The sequence below is a fragment of the Prosopis cineraria genome, unplaced genomic scaffold, assembly GCF_029017545.1.
Source record: "Prosopis cineraria cultivar Desert tree isolate PC_DT_omini unplaced genomic scaffold, ASM2901754v1 PC12, whole genome shotgun sequence".
NCBI classification, from domain to species: domain Eukaryota; kingdom Viridiplantae; phylum Streptophyta; class Magnoliopsida; order Fabales; family Fabaceae; genus Prosopis; species Prosopis cineraria.
The window spans coordinates 15,347,799-15,360,830 of NW_026555343.1; the positions used below are offsets into that span (position 1 = coordinate 15,347,799).

The following is a 13,032-nucleotide window of genomic DNA, read 5'->3' on the forward strand; positions in this document are numbered from 1 at the left end:
ACAATTCCCACTCGGCGACAAGTTCTTCACATTATAACATACTGTACAACCTTAGATTGACATAAAGTCACAAACACTCAAATCCACATAGTTTGACTAAAAAAGAATGCCAACTAACAAACTCATAAGTGGTCTAAAATTAACCTGTTTAACAGCATCGACAATCTCAAACAATCATGCTCTAACGTATAGTCCTTAAATGCACCAGAAGACCAAAAAATCAATATTTGAGCATCCTACCAAGATTTCTGAAGATAAGAAATGCGAGTATGTAACTGTGACTTTAACTTCTCAATGTCAAACACAAACAAAGCCAAAATCGACGTAGAATACAATAGGTACCAATAATAACATGTTACCACGACCCAGAATTCAAAGCAGAGCTCACTGCAAGCAACAAATATATCATTTACCTTCGGCTCTGTCGAAACCTCCAGAATTAGAGATCTCAGAGCTCTGAAAAGAATACTATAATATTCCAATTAAGAAATGCGGACGAGAACACAAGGAGTAATTTAAAACCAGAGAGAGATCATGGGTTTTGTTCCACAAGTCAAGGCGAGTGGATCGTTAGAAGAAAAATCCGTTTGCCTCAATCACGAAGCTGTAAATTTCAAGAGCACCGTGAAATAGAGAGAACAAGTGGAGAAGAATGGAACTTCAAATTTCAAAAGCGACATGAAATGCCAGTTAATTAACAAAACCAATTATTATTTTATTTTTATTTATATATTGTGCGTGCATATGTGTATGTATGCATATTTATATGCACATCCACAGGAGCAGATGAAAGAGGAGCCGTTCGGGAATAGAATTCTAAAGGTCAATGGCAAATCCTGTTTCAGTGAGTTTATCGTTGCAGAGAATTGCCACGTGGCTGATTTTAGGACAGAAAATGCGATCTGTGACACGGCCTTTTTAATCAGAGCAGGAAGCATCAAATTGTTCTTTTCTTTGTGAATGTTGAAAATTAATTAATTATGTTCGACTTTTACATAAAGGCGAAGAAATCTGACACCGAAGGAACAAGTCTGCTTGCATACTAAAAAATCGCGTATTTTCATAATGGTTCATCGTCATCATCCTTGCTTCAACTTCAGACATCATTCTTGCTTCTACCAGATCTGCTTTCTATGGTTATTACAACGTATGATTATTCTGGATGTCCGACATAACATATGGATTATGAAACTACAAAAATTGCTGTGTGTGTGTGTGTTGTGCCTGCGTCTTTACCATATTGTGATACTCCAACTCCATTTGATGTTGAATCCAATATGAAATGTCTCTGTTACGAAATATCAGCTCATAAATAACAATCAAGTATCTAAATGAGATCGTTGTGGCAAAATGATAATGTAGAAAACAGGTGGTGATATCCTCGTGTCCAAAGGGTCACTGTTCTTCCCCTCAACTGGGAAACGATATTTTCTAGGAATAGCTTTGACTGAATCAGCTGACAAGGTAATTTCCAAATGTACAGAACATTTTTTCCAAGAAATTTTTCTTAAGGGGGGGAAAGCAAAGAAAATGTCTATCAATGATTCTATCCTAGTTGAAATAAATTCCAAATGAACAGAACATTTTCTTGCTTTTTTTCCCCTGTTGGGTCCACATTTTTTAAAAATTTTTATGTTGGTGGAAATCGGTGATTCTGCCAAGTCAACGAGGAAATGCAAAACTCAAATGTATAGTTTGGAACATTTAAATGTTATGTCATGTTGTTTGCTTTGCTTCTATGCAATTTTCTTGTTTGGCCTTCTTAATTTTATTTATTTGTTTATTTTAAAAGATGTGAAGCACATTTTATGCAACTCTAAGGGCAGAACCACACACAGTGACACAGGACAAGACCAAGCTCTACTTTCTTGTTCATTAATAATAATAACAATAATTTAATGGCCAATCAAATCAAATCGAATCAAAAATAAAATATAAAAAATATTGGAGCTTGCATAATGCCACGAGTATAAATAACTTTGCACTGTGAATACTTGAGCTAATCCTACTTTCGTGTTGAATGCATTTAGTTCAGCAAAAAATGCAAAATCCAGGGATGTATCAAGTTACCATTGACGAGGAAAGAAACTAAACAGTTGATTTTTTGGGAGAATGATAAAATAATTTTAAAATGATTAATTAATTTAAGTTAGATCTCAAATGTCAAATTTTAAAAATATACCACACAATTTTTAATTTTACAGCTATTTTGTAATAAATTTATAATTTTTTTAAATCTTAACATGATTAAAAAGTAAAAAAAATTATTTTCCTCATTAAAATTTAAAACGCAAGTTATCATTACAACAGAATTGTAAAATTAAAATATTAAATTATAAATTTCTAAAATTTAACACTTAAAACCTAACTTAATTAATCCTTTTAAAATCTCTCTGTCATTCTCTCTAATTTTTTTAATAACCAAACCACTAAAAAGTTACCTGAAACAGATCTAGTAATTTTGAGAAAATAAATTTGAATTATCTACTACACAACTAAGCATAAAGTTAATTGACATCATATTTTGCCTACATCGTGTAATCAAACTTTCATGTATCTTCAAGGACAGGAGAAAAGGAAAAGAATTCCCTCGTACAGGAAAAAATGAACCTGCCTCTTGAAGTAAATAAGTAAAATGGATTAAAAAAAAAAAGGTGAAAGGTGAAGTACAATCTTATGTAACACGAATTAGAAGTACAACCATGACAAACACACATATCATTACAAACATCACAAGCCACGTCAAGCATGAAGTCTTGGAACTCTCCGAATATATAGCCGTTGCTCGCGTATTTACACGCCCTGTGCTTGCCAAACTATGCTCGATGGCCTTCTCAGTAGAATCAAGTATCTGCAAAAACAAGCCACCCATCATCAACAACAAACTTTATTCCATTAGGTGAAATCGGCAATATGGATTAAATGATGTCATTATATCTATCTTTAACAAGGCTCATGTTCAAACCAAAAACACGACTCCCCCTCAGTTGTAAATACTTCTCAATACCGATACATGTATAAAAATGCAGCTGTTTGAGATCATCAATCGACATCTCATGGTTAATAGTTTATTACAAGAGTTGGATTTGAATATAACACAAAAACCTCAAACGGTCCAACCAAACCCAATTAATGGAAAAAGATTATTGCTTTTTTTACTTTTGTTTGAAATTATCTTATTTGCAGTTTTTCCTGTAATAGCTTAAACTTCTGAATGAGAACAATATTTGAAATGGTATCAGTCTCTGGAAAAGTTCAGGCACTTAATCCGAGCCTACAATGTCTTAATCAGAGTCTGAGTACAGGATCATGGAATTGTGCTATATTCATAAATCAAATCAAAGATTTTCAAGTGAAGGGCCATGTGAAATATTATAATAAAATATATCTTTATAGAACAGTCTAAACTTTGATTTAAAGTGGTCCGTGAAAATATTAATCATTTTTTTATGAAGCAAGATGTAGACCTTTTCAGTATTTTGCAGGGATTGGCTCATCATGAGGCTATTCTCTTTGAGTTGCTTCGCCAACACAACCATCTCATCAGTCAAATCATCTTGAAGCTTTCTGTAGAGGACAAAAAAAATTAACAAGAACAAATAAAATACGTGAGCAATGAAATAAACAACATAAAGCAATCTGTGACGAATGCAAAAGGAGAGACAATTATTGATCTTATAAAATATTAGAGAAATACAATGAAGAGAACGAGAGAGAATGTAGGGGGTGTAGTCAATGAGTTCTGACCTATATGAACTCTTTTATAGTAGGAACCTAGGACAATGTATAATGGCTAATGATTAACAGAATGATTACATGATAATATTCTGCTATAAATGGAAAGACTATAAATAAAGGTAATTTATCAACAATTTAACTTCATGGACATATTACAAAGTCAAACAATTACGCAAACAGCATGAGTAAAAAACCTTTTCTCAACCAAATACTATGTTCTTCCTATGTTTATAATGTGTTTCTCACCATAACAAAACATAATTCATTAAAAAGTTTAGTTTATTTTCATCTAGTCATCAAATTGGACAAGCTCCTCTGGTTTTGCAGCTGAGTAATCAAAACATGCAACAAATGCTGTACAACTTGAGGAAATTACAAAAAGAAAAAAAATGACAAGAGAATTAAACCCAAACCGGTTATTGAATCAAATAATATAATTGTTCTCGGTTCACTGTTCAAAACAAGGTAGTACTAGTCATCAACAACAACAAGCCTTTATACTAGTCTACATGGATTGCAAGACGCCATAATTAAATTAATATATTTTAAATTGTATACTAATTATTTTAAATAAAAATAAGAATAAAAAAATATATCGGAAATCAACTTTGGGTTTGTTAATAATCTATTTTTTCTCCATTTTTATTCTCATTTTTATTTAAAATAATTAGTATATAATTTAAAATATATTCATTTTTAGTTATAACTAGTTTAACCATGCCTTAATCATGATCCAACCAATAAATCATGATCTGTTGAACATAAATGTCACCTGTTGATGCGAAGTAAAAACAGACTGACATAGGGAATTAAACACAATTAGCTTGCTAGGTCAGAGTTTATAAATTATAACATATAGACTCCTCAAAGCAGCACAATCTAACAATCATATTGGATTCAATAGAACTCAAGTAAACAGTACCTGTGCTTCTCAATGTGCGCATGTGCTTCAGCATCCAATTTGACAGGTGTTGAATCCGTATCAGCAGGCTCAAGAGGTTTTTTTCAGTACCTGAGGTAGGCCTGTTAAATAGATGATGAGATCGGGGGAAACCACAAAATACAAAAAGCAGTAAGAAGAGGTAAAAATTGCTTACACAGATCTTCTTCTCAATCCAGAAGAAAGGGGAATCTGCTTTTTCTCCTCAATTTCAGATCGGTTTCTTTAACCATACTTACTTCAAGGTCCTGCTCAGATGCTTGCATGTCAGGCTGAGTAAGAAAATTAAATGGGTTCAATGGACGATCCCAGCAAAAATAATCTTATATGACCCAAAATTGAAATAGAATATGCAGAAGTGAGACAAGATGAAAAGGATAAACAGTGCAACACATGCTGCTTCACACTGAATGGCAACTGTATCACAAAAATTCATTATTCTAATATTTAAATTAAAAATAGTAACTAAACAATTAACAATGCACACCACCCCTTAACCTTACATTTTTGTTACTAGCCCACAATACATCAATCGAGCATAAACTTTTATTTCATAGAATACGTATTTTAATTTTCAGACACTTTATGAACTTTGAACAAATATTTACAAACCTAAGATAACAAAAACTTTAATAGCTTACAAGCATATATCAAACTACAGATTTTGCTTCATGTTTCTTGTATAACATTATTCCACTCCAACAGGAAATGCACCTATTATGTAGTGAAAGATATAGGAGTTCCTCATTAAAGTAATCTTAATTTTCATCATCATTGCAGCAGGAGACTAACTACATCAATTGGAACCTGTCATTCTTTATCAGATGATATTTCCTTCCCCTTCGTTTTTCTGAGCCCAACACTTGCTATGCTATCATACTCCTATTCCATATGGTAGGTTGGCAGTTGCACTGCCGTGTTGCCTCAATAAAACATATCAACATGAAAAAGGTTTTCTTCTCAAACCATCGTTAAGGATATTTTTGTTAATGAAATCTTCTCTTCAATTTAAACAGCACAAACAAAAATTCCTCAAGCTAAGTGAGACCACAAAATTCTTCAAGCTTACTCTCAAGAGCTTATTTTAGTCAAAGATCTCTCTGAAAGATACATTGTAAAAAGAATAGCAAATACGCACCAACGGGCTAGCTAGTTTGGAAGCAATAGCTTCAATTTTCTCTGAATAATCATTCAGCATGGCCTTTGAAACCCTGAATCACCAAATTTATATACATACACAAAGTAACTCATATTCAGTAGACAAACAGATAAACGTAACAAAAAGGAAGAAGAATATAAATGGAATGATCAAACCTCTAGGATCTAAACTATACAGGAGCATTTGGCCAAAAAAAAAAAATAGGGGAAATTAAAAAACAGTATCCACAACAGAAGACATGCTTAAAGTGAATAATCTTTTCCTGTGTAACCCAGACACGTTTTCTTCCAATAAATAGAAGAATGCATCAATTCATACACTTGCTGATATAGAATGATTCCAAGAGAAAAGCAATACAAGAACTAAAACATAAGACTGAATGTCTTTCTCCCACATTTATAAGCAGTATTTGTCCTATGGAAATGTTTAAACCCATTTTAAGTTACTTCAGAAGGAAAACCTGATCCTACTTATGATCTCTAGAATTCAACGACCACATATAGGACAAAAGAAAGGTGAAGAAAGGAAAGTTCAGAGAGCATGGACAAAGGGTAAAATTAAGAAGCTCTAGAATAAACAGAGCTTTGGTGACACTAAATCAGATTGTAGATCAAAAGAAGCACAAATTACCTTGGTAAGCCTTCTGGTGTCCTCTCTTCAGCCAGTTGTTCCAATTGCTCACGTAAAGTAGCAACATACTACAGATTCAAGGAAAAGTGACTAATTGATAAGAACATACAGTTCAAGGGAACTCAAAAAGATTTGGAGCTATCTGAGCTCAACAGAAGCTCGAAAACTTCAAAATAACTTGTCAACCCATATCTTAAGACTTACATGTACAAGTTTTGCCTGATTTTGCTGTTGAGGAGCAGCAGCCAGCAACCTCCTCAAGTTCACTTCTATCTTACTGATTCCCATCAGAACCCTACAACATTCAGTAAGTAATGAATTATGCATAAATGTTATTTCAACTATCAAATAGATTGTAAAGTGGGGGAAGTTAGTAAGAATCAAGCTGCAATCATGAAAACATTAACAAATGATACTAACAAACATTACCGCACTGCCAACACCCTAAGACCTACAGAAATACTTCAATATGTAGCCTTGTCTAAAAATAAAGAATTATAATTCATTTCAACCATGTTTGTGCATGTACTTTTTTGATCTGCCAGTACCAAATCATACAGCCAAATCCACTTGCCAATTCACCAGGAAGTACCCAAAATATACAGCTTAATAGCCAAGATTAATAGAAATTTCACAGGCGCGTGAACAAGAATTTGGACAAATCTTATATCAAGGACAGAGCTTCATAACAAACAGTCATTTCAATTCTATAGATGTAAACCAACTTTCAAACAGTAATATTAATCATCAAGCGAGTATTTTTTTTTTTAATAACGTAAAAATAGAAATTAGATCGCAATCTTTATGCTAACAGTGAAACTGTGAAAATGTAAGCACAAATTTTCACTCAAACTCACATCAGAGACAGAGCCAAACATCCTAACTGAGGCTTGGGTGGCGCAAACCTCAGTTGGGATGGTAAAAGCTAATTGGGAAAAAAGAAAACATATATAAAAAAAAACCGCTGAACGTCCGGTGGGGCTTATCGGGCTTTTTGGCTGAAGCTACCTGAAGCTTTTTAACGCGCGGTCTGGTCAGGCTGGTTGCGTTGGATGAAATTTTGTAGCGAATATCCAAATTACCCTCACCCTCTCTCCTTGACGCGCAAGCTCTCCTTCATCCCAGTCCTCTCTCCTTCTTTGGTTCTGCTCTCTGCCTCTTTTCGTCGTTCTCTCTCCCTCTCCTCTCTTCGCTCGTCTGTCGTCGCCACTGATCTGTTTTCTGGACTCCCTTTCCTTCCTTTTTTGGCACTACCGTCGCTGATTTATGCAATAAGTTCTCCAATCACAGATTCTCCATTGCGTCGCCCATTGTTCTTCTCGTTGCTCGTCAGATGTCCGTTCGATCCATGCTGGTTTCTGTTTTACCCAGGGGGGCGAGCTGATTTTTTTTTAAGAAAAATGACATTAAGGACCTTGAAAATAAATTTTATTGTAGTTTGAATCTAAATGAATTTGATATTTTTTTGCAGACCTTAAAGTCTTTATTGTCAATTTTTTTGAGATTAAAAGTATAATTTTGTCCTTTGTTTGATTTGAATTCAAAATTTACATGAACTCTCAAAACAATGAAATAGACCATACACGATATAACATTCACTATACACAAGACAATGTCCACGCATTTCAACAGAAAGTCCATGCATTTTAAGTGTTTTACTAGCCTTGGCTTTAGCAAAATGACTAGGCAGACCATGCACGACACAATATCTACTATGCATAATACGATGTCCACGTGTGCTGAATAAAAAATTCATACATTTTCAATATTTCACTAGCTTAGGCTTTAATAAAATGACATTAGGCAAACCATACACGACACAACATCCACTATGCACAAGACGATGTCCACACATGCTTAACAAAAAGTCTATGCATTTCCAATATTAAGAAGGACAATTACATCATATATGAATAATTTCATGTTGTTATTAGCCTAGGTATTAAAACAAGTACCCATATGAAATTTAATACAATATTTCAAGTCTGATATATACAAAAAGTTAGCCACTATATCTAAAATATTTAACAGTTGTTTCTACATATACAAACAAAAAATATTTGTGATTCCCACTTACTCAAAAAATATTATTTGAAAATGCTTTCATATACATAATTATAATTGCTTGTGCACACCAAAGAAGTATAATGTAACTACTTCTCATGCTGGGTTAGGATTCTTGCATATCTTGCGACTGTGTTCAACCTTCACACATCTTTAACGATGATAAATCTTCCTATCTTAGAAGACTCTATCCTCCTTATTCGTGGCCTCCCCAGAGGATGGCTAGTTAAAAACAGTTGCAAGAAAAAAAGTTTGTAATATATTTTCACCTGAAAGTCCATGTGATTTCAATTTATCATTATGCTAAGCTTAACAAAATACTGAGATTAGGCAAATAATGCATGATACAATATCACCATACACAATATAATGTTCATTTATTCTCAACTAAAAGTCCATAAGATTCTACTTCATCAGTAAGCTGGACTTAGTAAAATGCACAAGTAAGCAAACAATGCACAATACAATATCCATTATGCACAACATAAGGTTCATATATTCTCAACTAAAAGTCCATATGATTCTACTTTATCAGTAGATTAGGCTTAACAAAATGCACAAATAAGCAAACAATGCATAACACAATATCCATTATGCACAATATAAGGTTCATTTATTCTCAACTAAAAGTCCATAAGATTCTACTTTATCAGTAGGCTAGGCTTGACAAAATGTAGATGTAAACAAATAATGTACAACACAATATCCTCGATGCACAACTGAAGGTTCATATATTCTCAACTGAAAGTCCATGTGTGTCCAGTTTATTAGTTGGCAAGGCTTAATAAAAAGTTTTTCAAGTTAATGAAGAACAAAAGGTCCGTATATAACATGAAAGTATCCATTTGCTAACAACATAATGTCCATATATTTATAATACAAGGTTTGTTGATATAATACATATAAATATCTGCACAAGTTAATTGCAAAGTTTGCACAACATAAACTCCATGAATAACAACATAAATTTCATAAACAATATCTACACTAGAACATTTATATCAATTGCAAGAAAATATGTATCAGAAAACAACAAAAAGTCCATAAATAATAACTTGTTTTTATTAAATGAACGTGAACGCGTACATTATGATTAGATAAAATTGATATGGCGAATCGTTTCAAGAAGTTGGTTGGCGTGAGAGGAATGTAATCGGACGAACGCCTGATCGTCTTCTCTATACCTATCTGGATAAAAGTGAATCGCCCACTCATATATGTTGAACGAAAAAGCTTCAAATGAGAGAAAGAAGAAAGAAGGAGGAAGAAGAAGAGAGGGAATAGAGAAGCATGATGGGGAGGAAAATGAATTTAATTATTGTATCGGTGTTAAAAGAGGAAGAGAGAGAAGGATGAGGGAGGAAGAACAGAGGAAGAGAGAGAAGGACGAACGGAGGAAGAAGAAGCTGGTTATGGGAGGCACAAATTAGTCATTTTACCAAAAAAAACATAATTGCAAATGAGGCCTTTAGGCCCTCAGAATAATTTCAGAATTTATTAGGCCTTATCTGCAAAATCTTGCTTTTTAGAGCCCTTAATGCCATTCCCCCTTTTTTAGGGGAAAGTAATAAATTTTGCCATAAATTGTTTTTTGAAAAACATCTAATAATCTAAATTATCAAAAATAAATTATGAATTTTAAAAAATGAAACATTAATACCTTTCCATTAACTTTAGCTAACAGGTGTTATATGGAGCCTATAATAACATATGGCACAATATGGGCATGACACGTAAGTATAGTGAATGTACAAATTTAACCACAAACTATTATATGAAGAACGCTTGGTAGCCTATATTATAAAAAAATGAATCATCCAACACATTTCCCTTAATTTTAACTAAATATCGTTTATTTTTATACATATAAGGCCCATAAAGCATTAATTTCTTCAATCTCCTTGCCTTTGTTTTCAATATAAGCTCTAAAAGAAGAGGTTCAATGAGTTCTTATCTGAAACCATTCACAAGGACAATGTCAATGAAGTAGAAGCTTGATTTTACTATACATAAGAGAAGATTGATTCTAGCTTAATTTAGTTACAATTTTTTTTTTTACTTTGTTAACATCGTCTTCGTGAAGGTCTTTAAATGAGAATTCTTTGAACCTCTTCTTTTTGAACTAAGATTGAGAACGAAGGCAAAAAGATTGAAGAGATTAATGTTTTATGAGTTTCATAAGTATGAAAATAAATAGTGTTTGGTCAAAATTAAGGAAAAGGTGTTGGATGGTCCCTTATTTATAGTATACACTACTCAATACTTCTCAAAAAATAGTTCATAGATAAATTTACACTTTTACTATGCTAACGTGTCGTGCCCACATTGTTGTGGACCTCATATAATGTTCATCAATTGAAGTTAACAATGGGCTACTGGATACTTTATTTTTGAAAGCTTGTAATTTATTTTGCATTATTTGATAGTTTAAGTTACTAGAGGTTCCTCAAAAAATAGTTTGTGGCTAAATTTATTATTTTATCCTTTTTTTTTAATTGTGGATATAATTTCTTTTGGGATATTGCAGATATGATTTTAGGAATAAGATTTTGTTTAGGATTAGATAAGGGAGGATTTTTTTAAATTTTTTTTCTTAATTTTTATGTTAATAAATAGATTTTTGATAATAAAAAATTATTTTTTATGCTAAAAAAGTAATTTAATTGTAATTGTTCTTTTTCAGTAATTATAATTTATCATTTCATTCTACCTCTTTAAAATTAAGATTTTAATTTATCAATTTATTTTATATTTTTTAATTATACAACTTTTTTAAAAAATTGATATTTGTTCCCAAAAATAATAAATGAATCATAAAATTTATGTCTTATTTTGTTATTATATATCTAAATTAATTTTTAAATTAAATCATTTTAATAAATTTTTTTTTCCAATGTTTCTAAAAAAAGAATTTAAACATAATTTTTAGGAAGAATTTCAATTAAGGATTAAGGAAGAGATTTAATTTCATGTAAGTCCAAAAAAAATTTTAAAATTTCAATTTAGTCCAGAGGAGAAAATTCAAAAAAATTTCTATGATAAAAAGATAAAAATACCCTTTATATCTCATTCAAAATCACTAGTTATTAATTTTCTTATACACTTATTAATAAATAAATATCACTTGTAAATTGCATTCATTTGTCAGATAATAAGTAACATTAGTTTTTAATTTTCTAACTTTACCTGTTAATTTACTAACATCAGTTTTAAATTACAAAACCTGTCAATAATTTACAACTGATATTAGTAAATTAACAAGTAAAGTTAATAATTCAACAACTAATGTTGTTGTTTATAATTGAAAAAACTAATGTCAAGTCTTATATAATTATTGACATGTCAACTCATATAATGTGTAACTTAATTCTTAAATTAACAAGTGGAGTGAGAAAATTAACAACTAGTGGTTCTGCATAACAGATGAAGGGTATTTTACTTCTTTTACCATCAAAATTTTTTGACTTTTCTCCCCTAAATTAATTAAATTTCAAAAAAAAAATTGACTCACCTGAAATTAAACCTCTAAAGTGGTCCTTAAATGAAATTCTTGGTCATTTTTATTCTACCTTCAGTTTAATAACCTAAATTAATTCTAATTTAGTCACCAAATTGTTAATCCAAACATACACTAACCTAATTCTAAACAGTTAAACACAAATGACACACAAGTTTTAAATTCTTTGTCAATTCAATCTTGGCGTCAAAAAGCATGCTTTTAAATTCTCTATCAATTCCTTCATATCATGTTCTCACACAGTAGCCATTCCACATTGAATGGCACCATATAATAAAGAAGGAAGTAACCAAGATTTAAACAAGTTTCTTCCTTAATGGCTAACAAAGATTTAAAGATGAGAATTAATAGGTAGGGTGAAACTTCAATGCTTGAATTTTGCAACTTCCTTCTCTCAATTCCTACCTTCAATCTCTCTTCTTTTATCTCCCTTCGTTGCCCTTCAACTCTATCTAGCTTGCTCTTTCTCTGACTCAATTTGCAATGTCACTGTCTTCTTCATTCACAATATCTATTTTTCTCTTGTTTCCCAACTCATGGTCTATTTTATAGCAAATTTCTTGGATGCACCCTTAGAAATGGAGTAAATACAAGAAAAGCATTATAAGAAAGGTAAGATGGAAGAAAATAGAAAAACCCCAAAACCAGTATGTTGGTTTCCCGCATATGATTAACGACATGTGATAATTTTGTTATCAAGATAACAAGAGAGATAGAACAACATCCTACAACTCCACCAAACAAAATCTCGACTGCATACATTAGCAAAATCTAAAACCATTTAATCATTCAACCATGAATCATGAATCCCCATCAAATAAAGAAACAAAACAAAAATGCCCAGCAGCAATTAGGAATGTGGTCAGAAGTTTAAAAGTGTAAATAATTGAAATTAGCTTAATTAATTAAGACTAAATTGGTTAAAGGACCAAAGTATCAAAAAGACCTATATCAATTGCAAGGTTTTGATTGTAAGCAGAATGT

General features: G+C 31.8%; 1 protein-coding gene and 1 pseudogene across 1 annotated transcript in view; both read right to left on the reverse strand.

Moving 5' to 3' along the window:
- The window catches only part of LOC129288209 (uncharacterized), a 35,033-nt gene extending 34,299 nt beyond the window's left edge, over positions 1 to 734 (reverse strand). Inside the window, exon 1 of the mRNA XM_054924701.1 lies at positions 414 to 734. The gene's annotated coding sequence lies outside the window, so the exon portion shown is untranslated. The remainder of the gene's footprint in view (positions 1 to 413) is intronic.
- Positions 735 to 2,459: 1,725 nt separating this feature from the next.
- Positions 2,460 to 7,841, reverse strand: LOC129287890 (uncharacterized; annotated as a pseudogene).
- Positions 7,842 to 13,032: the final 5,191 nt, after the last annotated feature.